The sequence below is a fragment of the Ahaetulla prasina genome, chromosome 1 (assembly GCF_028640845.1).
Source record: "Ahaetulla prasina isolate Xishuangbanna chromosome 1, ASM2864084v1, whole genome shotgun sequence".
Lineage (NCBI taxonomy): Eukaryota > Metazoa > Chordata > Lepidosauria > Squamata > Colubridae > Ahaetulla > Ahaetulla prasina.
The window spans coordinates 288905932-288933071 of NC_080539.1; positions in this window are offsets into that span (position 1 = coordinate 288905932).

The following is a 27140-nucleotide window of genomic DNA, read 5'->3' on the forward strand; positions in this document are numbered from 1 at the left end:
TACCTATAAAGTTCTTCAGAACAGAGCCTGGTTACCTGAAGAACTGCTTGTCTCTATATATTTCAGCCCATCTGGTGACATCAGCAAGAGTAGGTTTATAATGTTGTTTTATGGGATCAAAATACCAGGATTGGATATTAGATATTTCTCTTTCCCCCTAAAATTATCAGCATTCCATCAAAAAGGTATAACAGATAAACCAGCTTACATTTATAAGAAAGTTTTTAAGCCTAGATAATTGAACATGGTGGAGAAAGAGAAAGAGAAGAACTTTGTGCAGCCATAGCAGTTGTGTGAGGAATACATGTAGGCTATAGAACAGTGAGACATGACATGTTTTGACAACAATTTGCCATTGCTTTCTTCTTAGGGCTGTGAGAGACCAACTGGCCGAAGGTTCAATCAGCTGGCTTTGTGCCCAAGGCAGAACTAGAAGTTACAATCCTCCAGTGTCTTTAACCAGTGACTTTAACCACAGCACCAAACTAACTCTCAGATAACCTACATTCATTCTTTAAAAGTCCTTTAAGTCCCCCCCCCATTTTAAGGTAATCACTTGCACTATTGAGCCTTTTATATGTATTATCATTTGCAACAATTAAGAGAAAGAGAACAAGGTGAACTCCCTAATCTGATACCTGCAGAAAGGAAAATGAGTAGCACCATGCTAGAAATGATGTCTTACTTAAAATATCTTTAGCCAGCGATCAACTGCTTGAGTTATGACCAAGTCACTGATTAGATGTACCACCAAGCCATCTCCAGATGTTGCATTATTTATACTCCCTATTTTATCCTTTGAAAAAAGTATAACAAGATGGTAAAAATCTCAGATTTCTTTCACCTTGATGTAGACTTGAAGAACCTGAGAAGAAATGCAGCAGCTCACTGGCTTCATGCTGTTGACCTGCTGACATTTGAGGGATTCCTGACAAGCTGAAGAGACATATTTTATTTTTTTCTCTGTAACTCTCTTAATCTATATTTAATAAAACCATTTTTGGCATTCAAGATGGAATGCATTGTCTCTGAATTTGCAGAATCTATGGACTATGTGTTAGCTATCAATGCCAATACAAGTAGGTCTTGTCCAGTATGAAAGATTATTAGTGTGCATAGAAAATCAAGTTTAATGGCTTTATGAAAATCAATAAAATTTATTTCAGCTTATACAAAAACAGAAAAACTCTAGTCTACTTGAAGATGTTCTTTAGTCAACAATCTGACTGAAAATATAATCAGTCATTTCTTCATTATGCACACTTTTATTCAGCTAAAAGTATTAATGAGAGGATTAGTTAATGTTTGCAAGCATTTTGGCTCAAATGTCATTGCTCTATAATTTGGAGTGGAGGAAATATATAAAGATAATTAAAATTATTTTCATCAATTATTCCCTGCTGGACTTCTGTAAGAATACTTAGGCTTCAAAGTGTCAAACTCTCATAGCAAGTGGCAACATTTCCAAGTAATGGCAGTCAGCACATTAATAGTCCCCCCCCCACAAAAGAAGAAATATCCAAATCAAAAACAGAATTTGAAATTACACCATTTTTCAAAATATATATTTTCCAAATGAGGCAGTCATGCATGCACTCTTTGTAATAGGTCTTTTGTTTCTGTAGTTCAGTTTTTGAGTACCTTGGACAGAGACACATGTGTATTTATGTGCATGTCACTATGGCAATAATGATTGTTCACAATTTACCTCTTAGAAACTTTTTGCTTTGGGAAAGTGAGTTTTTTCCAACTTGATGTATCAATGCATCAAAGCCTTTTGATGAAGCACCAAGATGAGACCAACTGATTTTATGTGGCCATTTTGCTTTGATAACAGGGAATTCTGCACATGTGTGAAACCCCTGCTATTGATTAGATCAAAGCAGTATGGCCAATCTACTTTAATATTGGTAGCAAGATACTGCTTCATCTCACTACTTTCCTTTGAAGGAGCATTTCAAAGCCCCATTGAAGGAAAACATCCTTTCAAAGAGCTGCACAGCCCTAGTATATTTTATAAAAGATCTTAACTTGTCTGGTGATAAGCTACTAGCATTCACTGCATACAAAGATAGAAAGAAAAGTTTGCAAACTGAATGTTGTGAAGGTCAAGCTGATAATATTTTCATTCATGTGTTCTTTCCTTTTATTATATTTCCACTGACCTGCAGTTGTGCCAGCGCCATCCACAAAATACACCCAAAAAGCTTTTTAAAAAAACTTACATTGCTTCTCTTTTTACCAACTCGGCCTCAGCCTCAGCCTCAAATTAATTATGAGTCCAGAATTCTTTATATAACATTGTAGGAGTTCTCTAATCAAATTTTCTATTCTAACTTAACTGATAGCATTAAAATATCTCTTACATTCTTTTATTAATGATTAACATTTGTCTGAAGCTTTTTACTATCCAATCACTATAACTTTATATGAGCATAGTTTGTGTTCCCTCAAGTCCTGGTGGTGATGATCATAAAAGAGAGTGATAATTTTAATTACAAGATTACTGCTGTTATTGTTATTTTAAATGAAGATTCCATGAACATTTCAATAACTTTCATTCCGAAGACTTCATGGAAGGCTTGATTCTCTCTTAAATATTTTTTGATATATAATCTTTAGTTCTCCAGATGTTTCTAGATTTCTTTGTGACCAGGTCTAGTCATTGTCAGTTTTGGGGAAAATAGATGAGTTGTCTGGAATTCTGGAAAGCCATCCATTGTGAGCTGTGTCCCAAGGAGCCTTATAACAAGTGCAACACATATATCATTCAGTATAATAATATTGCTCTTGGGAGAAAGATCATCATGATCGTTACCAATCACAGTTACACTCATGAGAATACACACAAAACACCTGTAAATATAACTTTGACTAATGGTGCCTTAAAAGTTCCTATAGGCTGCTATTGTCATTGATGTTCAGACAGATGTTTCAAACTGCTTATGAAAAGTTTTTACAATTTGGAAACATTTATTATAGTAAAGTCAATACTAAGAGCTACTATTGAAGGTGCCTACCCCCTTACAATTTAGTCAGTGGGTCCAGATTTTATTGTATTGTGCTTGGCCCTAGAACATCATCACAATGTAGGCCCAAAACTGAGTTTCTACCTATATTGCCATTTACTCCTAATTTCCTTCTATGATTGAAGCTTTAATGAGGCAAAGGAGCTTGTGTGGGTAAAGGAAATTGTGGGATATGTTGTCAGACATATCTATGTCCAGAAGGGTCTCCTAAGGTGAACAGGCGATGATGGCTACCCTAGACTAACACCAATAACATCTGACAACCTGCATTGGAGCAGCATGGCAGATTATGGTCTATTCCTTCCACATGCCAATACAACCTTAAAAATGGCCCTCATTCCCTGGAGGCCCTAGGGCAGTAGGAAGACTTGCCCAAGGGCAGAAGGTGGTAAGAAATGGAAATAGGTTGGTCACAAAGCAAGAAGAACTTATGACAGGTGGACCAAGGCAATCATAAAATAGACTGGATCTATGATATATGACAGATATATATTATCTATAAAGGACATAGGAATGGTCAACATTCAAACAATGAAAATGAACACGCGATTAGAAGAACTGCTGATTGAATTCAAGAGTATGCATTGGGATATTATTGGATTATGTGAAACATGACAAAAAGGCAAAAATTTAGTTGAACTTGATAGGATTGGGCATTTACTCTATACTAGAGGTACCAAAGTTGGATGGTGTGGTGGTGCTGGTTTTCTAATCAACCAAAAGCTGAAAGACACTGTAATAAAATTTGAAAGTATGTCAGACAGAGTAGCCCAATGCATCATTCAATTGAACGAACAATACAAGCTTCAAATCATCCAAGCTTACGTGCCAACAATAAGCTACAGTAATGATGAGGACAAAGAGTTTTATGATGATGTGACTCATCTTCAAGACAAAAATACAAAATACTAATGAGTGACTTTAATGCAAGAATAGGAAGAACAATACCTGGAGAAAAAGCAACTGGTCTGTATGGAAGTGGTGAATGAGATAATAGAAGTGAGAGGCTAGTAGATTTTGCTGAATGACAGGAACTTTACATTATGAACTCATTTTATAAGAAAAAAGCTAGCAGAAAATGGAAGTGGAAGAGGCCATCTGGGTACACAAGCAAAATTGATTACATTATATCAAGTGATAAAATCATATTCTGCAATGTACTGTCATCATGGCTTAGGACCGGGATACCTTCGAGACCGCCTTCTGCTGCCGATTGCCTCCCAACGACCCGTGCGCTCCCACAGAGTGGGCCTCCTCAGGGTACCGTCGACCAAACAATGTAGGTTGGCGACCCCCAGGGGGAGGGCCTTCTCTGTGGCGGCACCAACCCTGTGGAACGAGCTTCCTCCGGGATTACGACAACTCCCCGACCTCCGGACCTTCAGACGTGAATTGAAGACTCTATTATTTCAGCGCGCTGGACTAGCCTAAGAATAAAATGTTTTAGCTAAATTTTAATGGGGTTTTTAATCAGTTTTTACCGTTTTTAGTGATTTGGCTTTGATAATATTTAGTTGTTATTGGGTTTTTAATGCTTATTTATTATATTGTCTTTTAATATGCCTGTGAACTGCCCTGAGTCCTACGGGAGATGGTGCGGTATAAAAGTATGATTAATAAATAAATAATAAATTAATAAATTAATCGTTTTAATGTTGGAAGTGAGCATAGAATGGTACAAGCTAAAGTGAAGATAGACTGTTGAAAAGAGCATAGGAAAATGATAAAGACATTATGAAAAACAAAAATAAAGATTGATAAACTGCTAGAGGAGAACAGTGATTTTGAGATTAATCTGTGAAATCACTTTTCCTATTGAAAGATTTGGAAGAGATGAACATTATGGATCAAAATGAAGAAATAGTCAAAAACATCCTTGAACCTATTATAACGATAGCACCACTGGAAAAACATTTGTATAGTCAAAAATCTATGGGGTTTTTTTTTAATTTGCATTTATATCCCGCTCTTCTCCGAAGACTCAGGGCGGCTTATACTATGTTAGCAATAGTCTTCATTCTATTTGTATATTTATATACAAAGTCAACTTATTGCCCCCAACAATCTGGGTCCTCATTTTACCTTCCTTATAAAGGATGGAAGGCTGAGTCAACCTTGGGCCTGGTGGGACTAGAACCTGCAGTAATTGCAGGCAGCTGCTGTTAATAACAGACTGCATTAGCAGTCTGAGCCACTGAGCCATTTTTTAATGAAAAAATGATGGACAATAAATAATACTGAAAGTTTCACTAATAAACTGGAGTACATTGAACTTTGCAAGACCATAAGAAAATGTATTCAAGAAAAAAACATGCCAGTTTAATGTGAAGTTTGTAAAAAAGCCAACTGAAGAAAAGAAACAGATTAATAGATCAAAATGCAAACTTATAAATACAAGAAAAACCGTTTTTGCATTAAAATGTGAACATGGCTCTGTGTGTAGAGCAAGACAGAATGTTAGAAATAATTGAAACATTCTATTCAGAGCTACACAAAGATCAAGATCACTCAAAAGTAACGACACCCACAAAAGAGGATATGCCAGATATCCTAGTGGAGAAAGTATCAAATGTCATAAAATCAATGAAAAACGGCAAAGTTTCAGGAAATGACTATGCTATTGTTGAAATGCTGAAAGTCACAGTTTACACAAGATACTAGCAAAACTATACTTGAGGTACCTCACAAAGATAAAATACAAGCTTCAGGAGAAAATGCTGAAGTGAAAGAGGCCCAAGATAATTTAAAGAATTATCACCCAATAAGCCTTTTTTCAGTCATCTATAAGGTTTTCACAAAGATAATAGCAAAAAGAATATTGAAAACATTAAATGATGAATAGCCAAAGGAGCAGGCAGCATTCAGAAGTGGCTACAACACAATAGATCCCATCCAGATTGTTTAGCAAGTCATTGAAAGGCACAATGAGTACACCATGCCTCTGTGCATGGTTTTTATTGCCTATGAAAAGGTGTTTGACTCAGTATTCCTGCAAACTCTAATTAAGGTTCAACCAAGGCGTAGACATTGATTACATAAACTTACTACAATCAATATATGAAAAAAACAAATGGCAATAATTTGCTTAATGATCTTTAAGTGGAAATCAACATAGAACAAGGAGTTTGACAAGGTGATACAATATCACCTATTTTTTTCTCAGCCTGTCTTGAAAAAGTATTTCACAAATTAGACTGGGCAAAATAAATAATAATAATAATAATAATAATAATAATAATAATAATAATAATAATAATAATAATAATAATAATAATAATAATAATAATAATAATAATAATAATAATAATAATAATTTAATTTCTATACCGCCCTTCTCCCAAAGGACTCAGGGCGGTTTACAGCCAGCTAAAAACAACAGTAAATAATACAATGTACAATTAAAACCAATTTTAAAAAACCTATTCAATTTGGCCCATAATATAAAAATACATAAAAAAACCATATAAAACCCCATTAAAATTAATAATACTAATGGTATTATGCCAGTCCTGTTCGGAAGAATAAATACGTCTTCAGCTCACGGCGAAAGGTCTGGAGGTCCAAAAGTTGTCGAAGTCCTGGGGGAAGCTCATTCCAGAGGGTAGGTGCCCCCACAGAGAAGGCTCTCCCCCTGGGGGTCACCAGTCGACATTGTTTGGCTGATGACACCCTGAGGAGGCCCTCCCTATGGGAGCGCACAAGTCGGTGGGAGGCAAACGGTAGCAGCAGGCGGTCCCGTAAATAACCCGGTCCTAAGCCATGGAGTGCTTTAAAGGTGGTAACCAACACCTTGAAGTGCACCCGGAAGATCACAGGTAGCCAGTGCAGCTTGCGCAGGAGAGGTGTTATATGAGAGCCATGAGTGGCTCCCTCTATCACCCACGCAGCCGCATTCGGGACCAACTGGAGCCAGAATAAAAATCAATGGCACATATTTCAATATGTAAGATTTGCAGATGGTGTTGTTCTCTTTTCACAAGACCAGAAGAATACAAAGACACATACAAGAACTGCAAAAAGCAGGAAAACCATTTGGCTTAAAAATAAACCTGAAAAGAGCCATATTATGTTTAATAAATTCACAAAGGAAAGGATATATATATCTGTAGAAGAACTAGATGTAGTAAACCACTACATATACCTTGGCCAATGGATCTCAATGGAAGGTGATACAACAAAGAAAATTGAACAGCATGCTAAATGCTGGCAGCATGTTAAATGTTGGCAGGCATTTGGCAAGCTAAGAATAATTTTCAAGAAAAACCTTCCTCTATGCCTGAAAAGAAAAAAATTCAGTGTGTGCTACCTGCTCTAACATATGCCAGTGAAACATGGACACTTACTTCACAATCAACACAAAAGCTGAGAGTGGTGCAAAGAGCCATGGAAAGATACAAGCTCAGCATTACAAGACAAGATAGGGCTCCTCAATCACCAGCGCAGCTGCATTCTGACTAACTGTAGCCTCCGGATGCCCCTCAAGGGAGCCCCATGTAGAGAGCATTGCAGTAGTCCAGACGAGACGCCACAAGGGCATGAGTGACTGTGCACAAGGCATCCCGGTCTAGAAAGGGGCGCAACTGGCGCACCAGGCGAACCTGGTGGAAAGCTCTCCTGGAGACGGCCGTCAAATGGTCTTCAAAAGACAGCCGCTCATCCAGGAGAACGCCCAAATTGCGCACCCTCTCCATCGGGGCCAATGACTCGCTCCCGACAGTCAGCCGCGGACTCAGCTGACTGTACCGGGATGCCGGCATCCACAGCCACTCCGCCTTGGAGGATTGAGCTTGAGCCTGTTCCTCCCCATCCAGACCCGTCGGCTTCCAGACACCGGGACAGCACTTCAATGGCTTCATTGGGGTGGCCGGTGTGGAAAAGTACAGCTGGGTGTCATCAGCGACAGCTGGTACCTCACACCGAAGCCACTGATGATCTCACCCAGCGGCTTCATATAGATGTTGAACAGAAGGCGAGAGAATCGACCCGCGGCACCCCACAAGTGAGGCGCGCGGGGTGACCTCTGCCCCCGTCAACACCGTCTGCGACGGTCGGAGAGATAGGAGGAGAACCACCGATAAACGGTGCCTCCCACTCCCAATCCCCCCAACCGGCGCAGCAGGATACCATGGTCGATGGTATCGAAAGCCGCTGAGAGGTCTAATAGGACCAGGGCAGAGGAATAACCCCTATCCCTGGCCCTCCAGAGATCATCCACCAACGCGACCAAAGCCGTCTCAGTGCTGTAACCGGGCGGAAGCGGACTGGAGCAGGTCCAGATAGACAGTTTCCTCCAGGTGAAGGGGAAACTGATATGCCACCATACTCTCTACAACCTTCGCCCGAGCGGGTTGGAGACTGGACGATAATTACCTAAAACAGCCGGGTCCAAGGAAGGCTTCTTGAGGAGGGGCCTCACCACCGCCTCTTTCAAGGCGGCCGGAAAGACTCCCTCCAACAAAGAAGCACTCGTAATCCCCTGGAGCCAGCCTCGTGTCACCTCCTGAGTGGCCAGCACCAGCCAGGAGGGGCACGGGTCCAGTAAACATGTGGTGGCATTCAATCTACCCAGCAACCTGTCCATGTCCTCGGGAGTCACCGGGTCAAACTCATCCCACACAACATCACCAAGACCGCCCTCAGACGTCCCGTCCGAATCGCTGCAATCTTGGTCCAGACCGTCCTTCAGCTGAACGATTTTATCGTATAGATAACCGTTAAACTCCTCAGCACGTCCCTGCAACGGGTCATCCCGCTCCCCCTGGTGAAGGAGGGAGCGGGTCACCCGAAACAGGGCAGCTGGGCGGTTATCTGCCGACGCAATGAGGGAGGAGGCGTAGCAACGCCGCTTCCCTCAGTGCCACTAGGTAGGTCCTAGTATAGGATCTAACTAGTGTCCGATCAGCCTCTGAACGGCTGGACCTCCAGGAACTCTCTAGGCGTCTTCTCCGGCGTTTCATCCCCCTCAGCTCCTCGGAGAACCAAGGGGCCGGGTGGGGTCTACGCCGGGTCAGAGGCCGCAAAGGCACGACACGGTCTAAAGCCCCGGCCGCAGCCCGTTCCCAGGCTGCAGCCAGTTCCTCTGCCGTGCCGTGAGCCAGACCCTCAGGAAATGGCCCAAGCTCCGTCCGGAACCTCTCTGGGTCCATCAGGCGCCTGGGACGGTACCAACGTAATGGTTCCGTCTCCCTGCGGTGTTGGGTAGCGGTCAGAAAGTCCAGGCGAAGGAGAGAGTGATCTGACCATGACAAAGGTTCAATGACTATTTCCTTTAAGTCCAGATCTCTCGACCATTGACCAGAGACAAAAATCAGGTCCAGTGTGCCACCCCCGATGTGAGTGGGGCCATCCACTACTTGAGTCAGGTCCAAGGCCGTCATGGAAGCCAAGAACTCCCGAGCTACCGTCGATGACGAGCCGGCAGATGGCAGGTTAAAGTCCCCCATGACTAAAAGTCTGGGGGTCTCCACCGCCACCCCGGCAAGCACCTCTAGGAGCTCGGGCAGGGCAGCTGTCACGCAGCAAGGAGCCAGGTACGCGACCAGCAAGCCCATCTGACATCTATGACCCCACCTCACAAAGAGGGATTCACACCCGGCTATCTGAGGTACAGTGGTCTCCCTCGGCTCTAGACTCTCTTTAATCACAACCGCCACCCCTCCACCCCTACCCTGGGCCCTCGGCTGATGGAATGCACGGAAACCCGGTGGGCACATCTCAACCAGGGGCACACCCCCTTCATTGCCCAACCAGGTCTCCGTAACGCCTATAATATCCGCGCCCCCCTGAATTAGATAATAATAATAATAATAATAATAATAATAATAATAATAATAATAATAATAATAATAATAATAATAATAATAATAATAATAATAATAATAATAATAATAATAATAATAATTTAATTTCTATACCGCCCTTCTCCCAAAGGACTCAGGGCGGTTTACAGCCAGCTAAAAACAACAGTAAATAATACAATGTACAATTAAAACCAATTTTAAAAAACCTATTCAATTTGGCCCATAATATAAAAATACATAAAAAAACCATATAAAACCCCATTAAAATTAATAATACTAATGGTATTATGCCAGTCCTGTTCGGAAGAATAAATACGTCTTCAGCTCACGGCGAAAGGTCTGGAGGTCCAAAAGTTGTCGAAGTCCTGGGGGAAGCTCATTCCAGAGGGTAGGTGCCCCCACAGAGAAGGCTCTCCCCCTGGGGGTCACCAGCCGACATTGTTTGGCTGATGGCACCCTGAGGAGGCCCTCCCTATGGGAGCGCACAAGTCGGTGGGAGGCAAACGGTAGCAGCAGGCGGTCCCGTAAATAACCCGGTCCTAAGCCATGGAGCGCTTTAAAGGTGGTAACCAACACCTTGAAGTGCACCCGGAAGATCACAGGTAGCCAGTGCAGCTTGCGCAGGAGAGGTGTTATATGAGAGCCATGAGTGGCTCCCTCTATCACCCACGCAGCCGCATTCGGGACCAACTGGAGCCGGAATAAAAATCAATGGCACATATTTCAATATGTAAGATTTGCAGATGGTGTTGTTCTCTTTTCACAAGACCAGAAGAATACAAAGACACATACAAGAACTGCAAAAAGCAGGAAAACCATTTGGCTTAAAATAAACCTGAAAGAGCCATATTATGTTTAATAAATTCACAAGGAAAGTATATATATATATATATATATATATATATATATATATATATATATATATATATATATATATATATATATATATATATATATATATATATATATATATATCCTTTCCTTTGTGAATTTATTAAACATAATATGGCTCTTTCAGGTTTATTTTTGCCAAATGGTTTTCCTGCTTTTGCAGTTCTTGTATGTGTCTTTGTATTCTTCTGGTCTTGTGAAAAGAGAACAACACCATCTGCAAATCTTACATATTGAAATATGTGCCATTGATCCATTGGCCAGGGAGATATGTGGTTTTATTATATCTGTTCTTCTACAGATTATATATATATATATATATATATATATATATATATATATATATATATATATAATCTGTAGAAGAACTAGATGTAGTAAACCACTACATATACCTTGGCCAATGGATCTCAATGGAAGGTGATACAACAAAGAAAATTGAACAGCATGCTAAATGCTGGCAGCATGTTAAATGTTGGCAGGCATTTGGCAAGCTAAGAATAATTTTCAAGAAAAACCTTCCTCTATGCCTGAAAAGAAAAAAATTCAGTGTGTGCTACCTGCTCTAACATATGCCAGTGAAACATGGACACTTACTTCACAATCAACACAAAAGCTGAGAGTGGTGCAAAGAGCCATGGAAAGATACAAGCTCAGCATTACAAGACAAGATAGAAAAACCTGCACATTGATTAGAAAACAAACAAGAGACTATAATATCATCAAGAGAGTAAAAGAATGGAAATGGAAATGGGCTGGTCACATAGCAAAAAGAACTGAGGGCAGGTGGACCAAGGCAGTCATAGAATGGATCCACTTGATAAAAATTGTCCACGAAAGAGACTTGAAACAAGATGGATTTATGACATCAGCAAGTATTGTGGTCCCAACTAGCAAAAGAAACCTCAGGACTGTATTGGTTGGAAACATGCAGAAGAGGCTTTCATTCTGCAGTGAATAGACAATGGATAAAATTGTGATGATGACTCCTAATTTCTATCTCTATCACTCAAGGTATCTATGCTGATACATATGTACAGAAGCCCTTCATTATACTACGGAACCTACAAATGACTGGAAGAAAAACTGTTTACTGGCAATTGTCTCCAATTCTCTCATTGTCTCCATATTCCAAAGAAACAGTCTCATGGCACATCTGCCCAACATATTGCTTGAAAAGGCTTGAAACAGCTGTTGAGAACAAAGTTGGTCCATTAAGCATTTGATGTAAAACATCTTAATTGATCTCCCAATATTATAGAGATCAGTGGTATTGATAAGCCACAAGTTGACCAGAGAGTATTTTGGCCGTGAAAAAATACTGATCACCAATATTGGTTCTCTAGCTTTGTATCACAAGCCATCTGCTGAATAGTAAAAATCAGATCAAGTATGTTGAATGATATCAGCTAAGACTAGCCCAGGATTGTCATGGAGGTCATGAACATCTTAGCCATTCCAGAGCCTAAAGAGTACTCTGTCAGTGAGAAGCTGGGCATCAGAAGATGGTAACTAAGTCTTACTTAAAATATTTGCCCACTTAAATATTATTAATATCTGGATGTTTATTTTACAAAAGTAAAAGACAGTAAAATCCTTCCTTCCTTCCTTCCTTCCTTCCTTCCTTCCTTCCTTCCTTCCTTCCTTCCTTCCTTCCTTCCTTCCTTCCTTCCTTCCTTCCTTCCTTCCTTCCTTCTTCCCTTCCTAACAATTAGATAAATTTTGGTGACAGTGGGAAGCTTTATTTTCATTTTATATGAAGAGAAATGAAGGCATGTCATCCATCTTTGCTTTCATCTGATTTCTTAAAGCTGTCAATGTCTGAATATTTGAACTCTTTAGTATGATGGAAAAAAAGACCCAGCTGATAGTGACTCATGGGACTGAGTAGTTTAACAAAAAGTGACTCTAGTCCCTTGGTCTGTGCTGTGAGCCATGTGTTGAAGACTAATTTTCAAGCTCCATCTGCCTCTGCTACAGAGATCACCTTCTTGGGATTCTGAGGAAATTGTGCAGAAAAGCACAGACAGAAAAATAAAATTGGTTTCACTGATATGTCATGCTTGGCAAGATATTAGAAACATGAACATCTTATTTCATTACTCTTCCGTTGGCATTTCTGTCTTCTGTTTAGAATGAGATGTTTTTGTACACAGACACACATTTGCACTGTTGCAGTAAATATATTTGGAAAAGCTGATTGGAGAAATAGTGCCTAGGACAAGAATCTCTTTATTAAATTAGAATTCTCATATTGGAGGCAGCTTTGTCCAAGAAAATGACGCAGCTGCTTTGGGAGTAATGCACACTTCAATTACAATTACCTCTCCAGATCCATGGACAGATAAACCTACTTAAGGTAAAGGAGAGAAAAAGAGAAGGACAATTCACATTAAGATAATGCCCACTTCTAGATTAGGTCAATGAGATTCAGAGAAGAAATTGGGGCTTTCCTGAAATTTATTTATTTATTTATTTAATTTCTATACTGCCCTTCTCCTGAAGGACTCAGGGCGGTTTACAGCCAGAATAAAACAACATAGACAAAAATTAAAACATTTTAAAAATCTGATTCTAATTTGGACAAAATAGGTTAAAACTGTCATAAAACCCTAATAAAACCCCCACATTTAAAATTACATTAGGCCAGCCCCGCACGATAGAACAAAAAGATCTTAAGCTCACATTTAAAGGTCCGGGTCAGGGAGTTGACGTAAACACAAGAATGTCTCCTTGTATATGATGAATTATAGATGGTATAGGTATAGGAATAACTATGGGTATATATATTGATTTATTGTTCCCTGATTGCTTATTTGTATCCTATGACTTATCATTAAGCGTTGTATCATTAAGTGTTAAATTTGTACCCTATGACTATCATTAAGTTGTAAGTGTTGTACCTTGATGAAGGTATCTTTTCTTTTATGTACACTGAGAGCATATGCACCAAAACAAATTCCTTGTATGTCCAATCACACTTGGCCAATAAAAAATTCTATTCTATTCTATTCATATAGGTAAGGATAGCTCAGGCTGTTAGGAGCCTGTTATTAGAACACAGTAGCCTGCAATTACTGCAGGTTCAAGCCCGGCCCAAGGTTGACTCAGCCTTCCATCCTTTATAAGGTAGGTAAAATGAGGACCCAGATTGTTGGGGGGGCAATAAGTTGACTTTGTAATATACAAATAGAATGAGACTATTGCCTTATACACTGTAAGCCGTCCTGAGTCTTCGGAAAAGGGTGGGATATAAATGTAAATAAAAAATAATAAAAAATAAGGGAGAATGTGGGACAATGAAATACAGCCACAAGCAATTGGCACGACTTTGGAAAGAAGTCCAGATTTAGAGAAATCATCTCAAAATTAAAAATAGATCTCAAGGCTCAAGGACAATTACCTTTTTGCTCATATTTTTTTTAGAAACATCAACTTCTGCTGCTATGTATATTGGACAGAGCATTCTTTTAAAAGTTGAACTTTAAAGAAAAAGTTGCTTAAGCACTTCTTTCTCTTTTTCTTTTTCCTGAATAAAAAAAAAAGTGCATTGTATCAAGTTTAGTCCTGGATTATCCAATAGGTAAATGGTGTTTACTTCCCTGACTTCTTGTAGCTACCATCATATGGGATCCATTCTTGCCTTGTGGTACCCAAGATGCTGAACAGAACCATTTTGGAAACAAGATGTTGAGTTTTACCTTTAGAGCATTTAGTTTCTTCTGTGCTTGCCAATTTCTAGGCATACAGTATTAACTAGAGCAGGGGTCTCCAACCTTGGCAACTTTAAGATTTGTGGACTTCAACTCTCAATTCTGGGAGTTGAAGTCCACAAGTCTTAAAGTTGCCAAGGTTGGGGACCACTGAACTAGAGTGATAAATGTAAAGTACCATACTTAACCCATGTGCACCCAAGTATTGGTTTATTCTCCAAAAGCAGTGGGGATAAAAATGAGAAATATAACAGTGCTTAAGAATTAGTATTACACTGAATCCCCAGCACTGAAGCAGAAATTACAAGACTGTGAACAGTATTCTAACATTATTTTGTCAGTGTAAATCAATGTTATGTACATATTATTTTGGTGGAAGGAGGTAGTATTTCGCTGAAAACTAACTGTATTACATTGGATTGCATTGCCTAATCGCTGGGAAGTAAAGAGAGCAGCGTTACACAGCCATAGTGAAATGCTGCAATGTGATTATCCAGTGGCTGCTTATAAAATTGCAGAGGGAATAAAGCTGAAAAGACAAATTAACATAAAAAACAGATTCAGGATCTAAAGTGTTATCAACTGTTATAATCTAACCAAGAGAATGAAGTTTAGCATCTTACCATTGTGAAGCAAGCTTTGGCTATTTGGTGCATATGTGATACCACTGGGTTTGTACCAAAGGAATAGAGCTTGTGTTGTATCAGTGCAGGGATGTTGTCACTATTTTCTCCTCCTTTCCACAACCACACAGATACTGCTACTCAAACTACGTACATCTGGCGTTCTGCATCAAGTTCCAAAGATCAGTGAATTGAGTGTGTGAAGAGAGAAACAACAGATAAGTAGTATAGCAAATCCTATGAGGATTGGTTGAAATAGCTATGCATATTCAACCCAAAGAAGCAAAATAAAATAAAATAAAAATGAAAGTTTTAGTGGCAGTCATTAATTATGTAAAGTGATATTTAGACAAGATTATTGCTCCATAAAGGAGGTCTAGCACCAATCATAGATATTTAGAAAAGCAGATTTTCATTATCATTAAGAAAGGAACAACTGTTTTGGGAGGTGGTATACTCTCTTTCATTAGCCATAATCTGTTATTCTCCACTTGCATTCAGACGTATAGATTCTATACTGAACTATATGAAATTGAATGTTATTGTGATTCAAAGTTATAGCGTTCCATTTCCTTACATAGATAACTGTATGACCCGTACCAAACCACAATATTGTTTTGTTAGAAGCTTTTTCTTTTGACCTGCTTTTCCCAGTTAGGAACTATAAGTCAACAACACCCAGCTGTGATACCACACTAAGAAATAAATATGTTTCCATTGGCTGCCATAGTTAATCAGAAACCAGATGGTATTTTATTATAATTAATCCTGAATATGTTTCCATTGCCTTCAGTGCCATAATAAATGTCTTTAGAACGTCCTTCCCCCAATAAAATGAAATCGGTTTGCAGAGAGTTTAGTCTCAGTGAATTGTAATTGTTGTTGCTGCTGCTCCTGCTGTTTGATCATTGTGGCCCTGCAACAACATACAATAGAGATTTAAATAAAATTTGGAGAAAAAAAATAGGACAAGAGAGTTAATGGAAAATGCCTTCAGGTATTTGAAGTTGCATGGAGCAACTTCATTAAAAAGGCAAACTTTTGAGTTTTGTTGGGTACTGGGCCAACTTTCTGATAACTTGACCGTCATGATCTCTCTCTCTCTCAGTCTCTCTCTCTCTCTCTCTCTCCCTCCCCCCCCCAACCTCTCTGTCTCTGTCTCTCTCTTGGTATTCACTCCAAAACATAAAAATAAATAAAAACTATTAATGCATGCAAATTGTATCTGATAAAGGTTGCAGTTATTCTTACTGTACCAGGTTACAGAAGTGGGAATAAACATTGCTAAATATATTGAGTTAACAAAAATATGGAAGTCTATCTGGGAAACACATACCTAATTTAAGTATGCAGCGTTTCTTTTTTTTTATTTCTTTTGTCACAGCAGTATACACAAACAATTGTCATAGATAAAACAACATGTCTTGAAGAAAATATATAAGTAAAAAATATGCATCAACTATATTAATTTGATATACCGTATATACTCGAATATAAGCCGATCCGAGTATAAGCCGAGGTCCCCAATTTTACCCCAAAAACTGGGGTAAACTGGGGACTCGAGTATAAGCCGAGGGTGGGAAATGAGGCACCTACCGGTTGGGGAAACCCTCCCTCCCTCAGCTGAGAAGGCTGGCGGCTCCCCCGCCCCGCCCTCTCACTGCACCGGCAGGGCTTCCGTCCGGTAAAATGTGAAAAAAAGAAAAAAAAAACTCGAGTATAAGCCGTATATACTCGAGTATAAGCCGAGGGGCTTAAAAAAAAAAAAACCTCGAGTATAAGCCGTATAGACCCGAGTATAAGCCGAGGGGACGTTTTTCAGCACAAAAAATGTGCTGAAAAACTCGGCTTATACTCGAGTATATACGGTAATAAAGGGAACAATAGGACAGTGCTTGTATTCAATTCAAAAACATTGAACTTATCTGCATTTTTTAAAAGCAGGCTTGTAATATAAATATGTTTGCCTTGAATTACGTTTATTCAGTATGAATAAACACATATTCATCTGTAAATTAATTGCTTTTTTTGTTACTTCAGCATAAATGCAGAAATGAGCTGAAGTGCCAAAAAGCTAGCAACTTTTTGTTATTGCCTTGGTTAATATATTATTTATAGATGTTATTCTTAATTGATGTTTTATTAAAGTAAAAATGCAAAGGTTTGTTGTATTTTTTGTCAACTACTGATTTTTCATAATGCTACCTTTTGATAGTACAATCAATATTGTCCCAGTATTGGTCAGCAAAACGGACATCGTTGGCATTTTCACTCAGACTTTGACTATGCACCTTCCAGGTTTCCTCTAGAGAGGTGAGAGATGCACTAGAACAAATTTAACAAGTGTACAAAGAGTTGCCTTCTTGACATAAGAAAAAGTCAATTTGTGTGATATTGCATGCAGCAATATCATTTAATATAATATAATATAATATAACAACAGAGTTGGAAGGGACCTTGGAGGCCTTCTAGTCCAACCCCCTGCCCAGGCAGGAAACCCTACACCATCTCAGTCAGATGGTTATCCAACATTTTCTTAAAAATTTCCAGTTTTGGAGCATTCACAACTTCTGCAGGCAAGTCGTTCCACTTATTGATTGTTCTAAATGTCAGGAAATTTCTCCTTAGTTCTAAGTTGCTTCTTTCCTTGATCAGTTTCCACCCATTGGTTCTTGTTCTACCCTCAAGTGCTTTGGAGAACAGCCCGACTCCCTCTTCTTTGTGGCAACCCCTGAGATATTGGAACACTGCTATCATGTCTCCCCTAGTCCTTCTTTTCATTAAACTAGGCATACCCAGTTCCTGCAACCGTTCTTCATATGTTTTAGCCTCCAGTCCCCTAATCATCTTTGTTGCTCTTCTATGCACTCTTTCTAGAGTCTCAACATCTTTTTTACATCGTGGCGACCAAAACTGGATGCAATATTCCAAGTGTGGCCTTACCAAGGCATTATAAAGTGGTATTAACACTTCACGTGATCTTGATTCTATCCCTCTGTTTATGCAGCCCAGAACTGTGTTGGCTTTTTTAGCAGCTGCTGCACACTGCTGGCTCATATCTAAATGGTTATCCACTAGGACTCCAAGATCCCTCTCACAGGTACTACTATTGAGCAAGGTACCACATATACGGTACCTGTGCATTTTTTTTCCCCTAAATGTAGAACCTTACTTTTTTCACTGTTGAATTTCATTTTGTAGATAGCACCCAATGTTCAAGTCGGTCAAGATCTTTCTGCAACTTGAGCCTATCTTCTGGAGTGTTGGCTATTCCTGCCAGCTTGGTGTCATCTGCAAATTTGATGAGTTCCCCATCTATCCCCTCGTCCAAGTCATTGATGAAGATGTTGAAGAGTACTGGGCCTAAAACAGAGCCTTGGGGTACTCCACTGCATACTTCCCTCCATGTGGATGTAGTTCCATTGAGGACTACATGTTGAGTGTGGTTGGTCAGCCAATTACTAATCCATCTGGTGGTGGTGCTGTCTAAGCCATATTTTTCTACTTTATCTAGTAGTAGGTTATGGTCTATTTTATCAAATGCTTTACTGAAGTCCAAGTAAATTATATCGACAGCATTCCTCTGGTCTACTAATTTTGTCATTTTGTCAAAGAATGCAATAAGATTAGTCTGGCATGATCTGTTTTTGACAAACCCATGTTGGCTTTTGGTTATTACTTTGTTTGCTTCTAGGTGTTCGGTGATTCGTTGCTTGATTATCTTTTCCAGAATTTTCCCTGGTATTGAGGTTAGGCTGATAGGTCTGTAGTTTCCTGGATCTGGTTTTTTTTTTCCTTTTTTGAAGATGGGAAGTACATCAGCTCTTTTCCAGTCCTCTGGCAGCTCCCCTGTGCTCCAGGATCTTTGAAAGATATAGTTCAGTGGTTCTGAGATCACGTCTGCCAGTTCCTTCAGAACCTTGGGGTGTAATCCATCCGGTCCTGGTGATTTGAACTCGTCTAAAGTAGACAGGTTGTGTGTCTACTTGTGTGAGATGCTATTGTGTACATTTCCTTTTCTCTATCTTGTAGAGCATGATATAATTATGATGAGCAATTGAATCCAGTACCTGCACATCTTTGTTGGAGCTGTGTAAAGAGAATATATTTCTTCTCTCACTAATACGTTATAAGATGGTGCCAATTACCTCTGGAAAGCTAAAAGGATATTTTCTACTACTTAAGAAAATGCTCAGAAGTTTATAAAAACATACTTGCACATTTGATTTCCTTATAAAATAATGAATGGAACGGAACGGAACAGAACAGAATAGAATAACTTTATTGTCACTTTGAAAGTACACTAATCCGCATACATTAAAATGAAAATTTGTTGCATACAGCTCTCAAAGAAAGCTATACATAAAATAGTAACTTCTTGGAGGTTATCTAGTCACCAGACAGCAAGGCTGATTGATATTAAAGCTATTCTTTCTTTCACTGACCAAATGATTTGTGTTGTTAGCATCCAAGGCTGAAGCCTTAATAAGTTGAACATGTAGTTGCACAAAACATTATATACTGCTTTTTTCAGAACTGAAAGGAGAAAGATGCATGTCTTTAATGGCACACTTCATAAATTAGGAAGAAAGCAAAGATAATTTGATAAGACTCTATAGTCTCTACTCAAAACCCCAAAATCTTCAACCAAAAACTGTCTACTATTGACCTCACCCCATTCCTAAGAGGATTATAAGGGGTGTGCATAAGAGCACAAAAGTGCCTACCATTCCTGTCCTATTGTTCTCTTCATTATAGTATTATATGCATACTTTTACTTATATATACTTTTTCTCTCATGATGGGTTATTTTTATGTTGATGATTGTATATACTGTTGTGACAAAATAAAAAAAAAATTGTGAGAACAACTTCAGAAGGCTGCCTGATAAACACACATGATTTTTATCTGCATAATTATTTAGATTATAATATCCTGCCTTTCTTTTGGTCAAATGAATATATTTTATTGAATCTTACAAGTAACTGCTAAGTTCCTATGCTTTATTACAGCTATACTGAACTTAGTGTGATAAAGTGTACATTTTTATTGGTCACTTTTAAACCAGTTTCAAGCCTGACCAAGTGTGAAAGAAATTCTATATATTGTGCTCTTTCTGAAGTATTTTATATTTTGTATATTATTTTATGCAATGTAAATCTTTATTACCTTTTTTTGAATTTTTCACAGCCATTGTCACCTACAGTGTAGCAAACCTCTTTATTCCTACCACCTTTTCAATGAATTACAGTGAAACTAACACGGTGCACAATATACTGTAGAAGAGACTAGCAATTTCAGTAAACTCTTTCTGCTCGCCACCCAATGAGAAAACATGTTGTTAGTAATATTGTTAAACCAATATAAAAGCTAATGAGATATATAATAAATACTTTCTCTAAATCTGATCTTTCACTAGAGATAAGAAAGAGGCAACTGTCAGGGGAGAAGTATTTGAATAGCAGGATGGCATATCCTTTTCTTTCTTTTTTTAGACACATGAAAGGAATACATGTCAAGAAAATTACCAGGGGATAGATGTAGCAGTAGCACATGGAAACTTATTTACCCAGTAAATTTGATCAACATCTCTGGGAATGCCCTCTTCTATTATATTCTCAAAGGATGTTGTGGTATTTAATTTCAAATGGATGTGTGTGTGTGTGTGTGTATGTGTGTGTGTGTGTGTGTGTGTGTGTATGTGTGTGTGTGTGTAGATTTTAAACAAAATGGATATGCCTTTGCATGTTTGTTGTACTAGAAGAGAAAGCAAAAAAAGAAAAGAAATTAGCAGAGACAGAGAGAGACGAGGAAAGGAGAAGATGAAAAGGGGGAAAAAAGAAACCATCTTAAGAATGGAGAATGGATGATTTCAACCCTATCTGCCAATTGGGATGCAGGCAGAAAAATAGGGAAAACATCTTAAATGCATTTCAAAGCTATATCCCTGCCACTTTCATTTGAGACTGAAGAATAAATTAGGGTTAGGGTTTGTTGGTATATTTGTCCATCAAACTGAAAGTAGGCGGTAAGGCAGAGGTTGATAAGGTCCATGATTCTGGGTGTTTTGATCTTAATGTATTTGGCTTGCTTGGTTGCTTGTGTTGTTTAGTATTGTTGTCATGGATTGTTTCATTAGTTCTGGGTCTATGGATGTAAAGAATGCTGTGACATTGAACAAAACCATAATCTCATCTTCTATTATTAGGTCTTACCCAGCAGGGTTTGTGGCTAATGTGTAGGAATTAAGGCATACAGCTTGACTGTTTTTAACTTCTGTATCAGCATAAAAAGAAGATATATAACAACAGCAGCAGCAATAACAGCAATAACAACAGTCAAACTCAATCATTGTTGACAGTCTTTGTAATAGTATGTTATTTATTTAGCTATTTTACATATCTCTATGCCATCTGTAAGTGCTTGTACAGCCCTCTCAAGATGGGCTAGACTGGGGGAAAAATCATAGAAACAAAAATAAGATTAATCATCACAAACCCACACCATCTGTGTTGTAGATATGTGGCATCTGAAATTGCAATTGCTACTTAATTCTAGCATCTAAAAGTGACAATGTAAGTGACTGAGTAACATCCCAAATATAATTTGCATGCCATTCAGATGAGATATTCCTCTGAACAAACAATTTAAAGTTTGGTTACAATCAGAGAACATTTACAGTACAAGGGGCAGGCAGTCATTTGCCATTTGACAGGCAGGACATATTTCTTTCTCATGCTTTTCTGCTTCACTTGCCTTAAGGAATCAGAACATGATATTGTGGACAATTCTGTGAGCCACTCATATGAGGCAAAAAGGTTATATAAATATGGGAAGTCATATGAAAGCTTTCTAAAGGTTCTATACTAAAGATGCCAATTTGTTGTCGGCATTCACTCAAAGGAACTTGAATTTCTGACATGAAAAAAGTATAAATCGCTGTATATGGGAATAAAACTGCACTATAGATGTTCCTTAGAAACAACCTCCAGAGACTATCCTGTTTTCCCGAAAATAAGACCCAACCGAGAAATAAGTCCTAACATGATTTTTCAGGATGCTCGTAATATAAGCCCTACTCCCCAAAATAAGCCCAGTTAAGATTGCCAGCCAGATGGATGCGTTTAGTACCATATTTCCCCAAGAATGAGGCCTAACTAGAAAATAATCCCTAATGCATCTTTTGTAGCAAAAATTAATATAAGACCTGGTCTTTTTTGGGGGGAAACATGGTACGTAGATACTAATACATTTCTGCCCATTGCCTAAAATTGAAAGTTGAACAAATAAAATAAGTAGCAACCCGCCCCCCCCCCCAAAAAAAACCTGGAAATTAGACATGAAGATTTAATATCATATATGGACTAGCAATATAAGTTAACATTTCAACTAGATTGATAGAACACAACAAAATATAAATGTCAAAAAGAACTTTGTTCAAATATCATAGTCTAGACTCTAGGCTATTGTCAGCATTCCAGAAAACCCCTCCTGCAGAAAAGACTCCGAAACCAGCATCTTTCAAAGTTCTTTTACTAGCATAGGTAAACTGGCACAGTTGGATGAAAACCGAAACTGGGGTTTCCGGTTCATCCTTCAGTAATACAAACCCCAAGATCTCCAGCCTCATGACCCCTCTGCTGGTCACATTCTCCAATCCCCAACTGTCCCATGTCAACGCATCACTCCAACCACTCCTTCTCCAGATGTGAACCCAGCCTGACCTTGACCGGCAGGAAAAATTTGTTGTTATGTCTAATCATCTGTTGCACTAGCACCCTCCTCCCCTCCTTTCCCACAGAGGAGAATTGTGGCAGCGTATGGAAGCCTTCGGCCTAGTACGGCTTTCAAAGCTGACAGCTATCTAAAGTATAGCACTGTTCATATTTTTTTTAAAAAATCAGATACTGGACCAGTATATGCCCTCATCTTATAGCTGGTCATGACCAGGGGTGAAATCTAAAAATGTTCCCTAGCGGTTCTGTGGGTGTGGCTTAATTGGTGGGCATGGATTGGTGGTCAGATGAACGGGTGGGCGTGGCCAATAACAATAAATAATAAAAATAATAAACAAAGTACACAAAACAATAAGAGGTACCAAAAACCAACTTTCACACTTTACACACACATAACACAACACAACTGACACACGCAATGTGAAAGTAGCTGCACCTCACCCAAAATGGCCCCTGCAACAAGCAGGAACCTCACACAACCACAAAAAACCCCAAAACCAACTTTCACACTTTACACACACACAACACAACACAACTGACTCACACACAATGTAAAAGCAGCTGCACTTCACCCAAAATGGTCCCCGCAACAAGCAGAAACCTCATACAGCCACAAAAAGCCCAAAAATCAACTTTCACACTTTACACACACACAACACAACACAACTGACTCACACACACACACACAAAATGCCACATACAGCTTTGTGAGATTTTGTGTGTTTGTGTAGTTAGAGTGAAACTCTATAGAAACACACCAAATCTCAGAAAGCTGCACAATATTTTATTTTATCATTTTATTTAATTTATATTTTTAGATAAAAGCAGCTAAATTTAAAACTTCCTTAACTTTAAAACTTCCTTAACTTTAAATTGCTATGTCTAAAAAAAAAAAAAAACCTCCTAAAAAAATCCCCAATTAACTATTTTTTTAAAGCTCTCCCCACATACTTACCCAATTCAAGGCAGGCAGATTGAGTTGCTAACTGATGCAACTGATTGCAGCAGCCGAAGCAAGGCTTAGCGAGCCCGAAAGAAGCAGCAAGTAGGCAAATGGAGTCCGGGCGATTGGGTGGACATGGGTGGCGGGGGAGGAAGGGATTTTTGTTACCAGTTCTCTGAACTACCCACCCCCATCGCTATCAGATCGCCCGATCAGTCCGAACCGGGAGCATTTCACCCCTGGTCATGACATGATCTACAATGTGGGTCCCTGCATAGTATCCTTTATTTATTTATTTATTTATTTATTTATTTATTTATTTATTTATTTATTTATTTATTTATTTATTTATTTATTTATTTATTTATTTAATCTATCTATCTATCTATATAAGCATAAGCATGAAGTAACTATATAATATATAAGCATATATATGAGTATAAATATGAAATAACTATATAAATTGGATATAATGAAAGGAAACAGTAGGGCAGGAATGGTAGGCACGTTTAAGAGGCCCCTTAAAGATCTCTTAGGAATGGTGTGAGATCAACATAGACAGTTTTTGGTTAAAGTTTTGGGGATTTTGAATAGATACCACAGAGTCTGGTAGTGTGTTCCAAGCATTAATAACTCTGTTACTGCAGTCATATTTTCCGCAATCAAGATTGAAGCGGTTAACATTAAGTTTAAATCTATTGTTTGCCCTTGTATTGTTGTGATTGAAGCTGAAGTAATCCTCAATAGGAAGGACATTGCAATAGATGATTCTATCAGTTAAACATAGGTCCTATTGAAGGCGGCGGAGTTCTAAGTTTTCTAAACCCAAGATTTCAAGTCTGGTGGTATAAGGTATTTTGTTATATTCAGAGGAGTGAAGAACTCTTCTTGTAAAATATTTCTGGACACGTTCAATTGTATTGATGTCTGAAATGTGGTATGGGTTCCAGACAAGTGAGCTGTATTCAAGAATTGGTCTAGCAAATGTTTTATAAGCTCTGGTTAGTAGTGTAGTGTTTCTGGAGAAGAAGCTACGTAAGATTAGGTTAACAACTCTTAATGCCTTTTTTGCAATGTAGTTGCAGTGGGCATAGTATCAGTGTATAGTATATAGTATATATGTAGGTCTTTGGTTATTCGGGTTTTCTCCTGCATAAAATTGGAAGTGTCTTGGCGACGTTTCGATGAAGTTTCATTTGTCATCTTCAGGCTTCAGCTTCGTGCTTCTGGGAGCAATGTGTGATTGCAGCTGTTTCTTTCTTTTTAACTGCTAGTGGGGGTTTTAACTGATTGGGTGGGAGCTTGGCTGTGCTCTGATTGGATGGGGTTTTTTTGTGCTCTGATTGGCTGGGGGTGTGTCCTGTTTGGGTGGGGGCTTGGTTGTGCTTAGATTAGTCTGAGTTGCAGGGGGATTTGAGCTGGTGAAGATGACGAATGAGACTTCGTCGAAACGTCGCCAAGACACTTCCAATTTTACGTGGGAGAAAACTCAAATAACCAAAGACCTACATACAAACACCTGCAAAAATCTCAGAAAACAAATATAGTATATATATATATATGTATGTATGTATGTATATATGTAGGTCTTTGGTTATTCGGGTTTTCTCCTGCATAAAATTGGAAGTGTCTCGGCGACGTTTCGATGAAGTTTCATTTGTCATCTTCAGGCTTCAGCTTCGTGCTTCTGGGAGCAATGTGTGATTGCAGCTGTTTCTTTCTTTTTAACTGCTAGTGGGGGTTTTAACTGATTGGGTGGGAGCTTGGCTGTGCTCTGATTGGATGGGGTTTTTTTGTGCTCTGATTGGCTGGGGGTGTGTCCTGTTTGGGTGGGGGCTTGGTTGTGCTTAGATTAGTCTGAGTTGCAGATTTGAGCTGGTGAAGATGACGACGAGACTTGCGTCGTAAGACACTTCCAATTTTACGTGGGAGAAAACTCAAATAACCAAAGACCTACATACAAACACCTGCAAAAATCTCAGAAAACAAATATAGTATATATATATATATGTATGTATGTATGTATATATGTAGGTCTTTGGTTATTCGGGTTTTCTCCTGCATAAAATTGGAAGTGTCTTGGCGACGTTTCGACGAAGTCTCATTCGTCATCTTCAGGCTTCAGCTTCGTGCTTCTGGGAGCAATGTATGTATGTATATATATAGTACTGTATACAGTGTATAGTATAGCATAGTATCAGTGGCATAGCATCCACTGAGGGGAGTATACTATGCCTCATTTATACAGAGAGTCCTGGCAGATGCCATGTGAAGTGCAAATCCTATTCAGGATTGCCATTGTTGACGTGGTACAAAGCCTGGCACCTTTTTTCTGGAGTCATTTAAGTGTATTCCTATAAATGGGCATTCAGTGACCTATTTGTTTTTTCCAAAGATGAAGAATAAATGCACAATTCTAGCAATGGAAAATATAAATAATCGATTCCCTCAGGGAACTCTACTGTAGTACTCTATTTTCACTAATGTCTTTTAAACTTGTTCTTACATGACAGAGGTTTTCATTGAGGCAACAAAGATTAATGCTAATAACAAATTGTTGAGGGTGCACAGCGTTCTGCAGTGCAGAAGCGATTCCTGCCCTGAAAATTTTCAGAATTCTTGAGTGGTGAGATTAACAGAAGTGGTAAGGAAAATAAAGGTAAGGACACATGGAGAAACCGTACACTTTTCTTTCCTACTTGGATGTAGGATTTATTAGCATGTGATAGTAAGGTCTGCCTGCTGTCATCTATATCCTCACTGGGAATAAAATATATTGAACTGGATGAGTGAAAGGTTAACATAATGAGGCTTACCTCTGAAAATCCATATATAATATCATATCTCGGGGGCTCCACAGCTTATTGATTGATTTAGCAATCCATTCTCCCAGGCTTTAAGCACTAACAATGAAAGCATTACAATGTTTCAGAAAGCCCCAGTTATGTATAAGCATCATTAAAAAAAAAAACCCTCACCAATAAGTATATGTGTCTGCAAACCCAGCTTCAAATCACAAAACCCACTTCTCCTGTTCAAAGAGTAACAGGTCTACATGATTTTCCTGAAATATAGGATGGAGAGGTTGACTAGGGCCGGTTTAGCTCACGCTGGTAAAGCCTGTTATTAAGAACACAGTAGCCTGCAATTACTGCAGGTTCGAGCCCGGCCCAAGGTTGACTCAGCCTTCCATCCTTTATAAGGTAGGTAAAATGAGGACCCAGATTGTTGGGGGGGCAATAAGTTGACTTTGTAAAAATATACAAATAGAATGAGACTATTGCCTTATACACTGTAAGCCGCCCTGAGTCTTCGGAGAAGGGCGGGGTATAAATGTAAACAAAAAAAAAACAAAAAACTATATTTTTGCTGGGAGGGAGTTCCAAAGGGTAGGAGCAATCAACA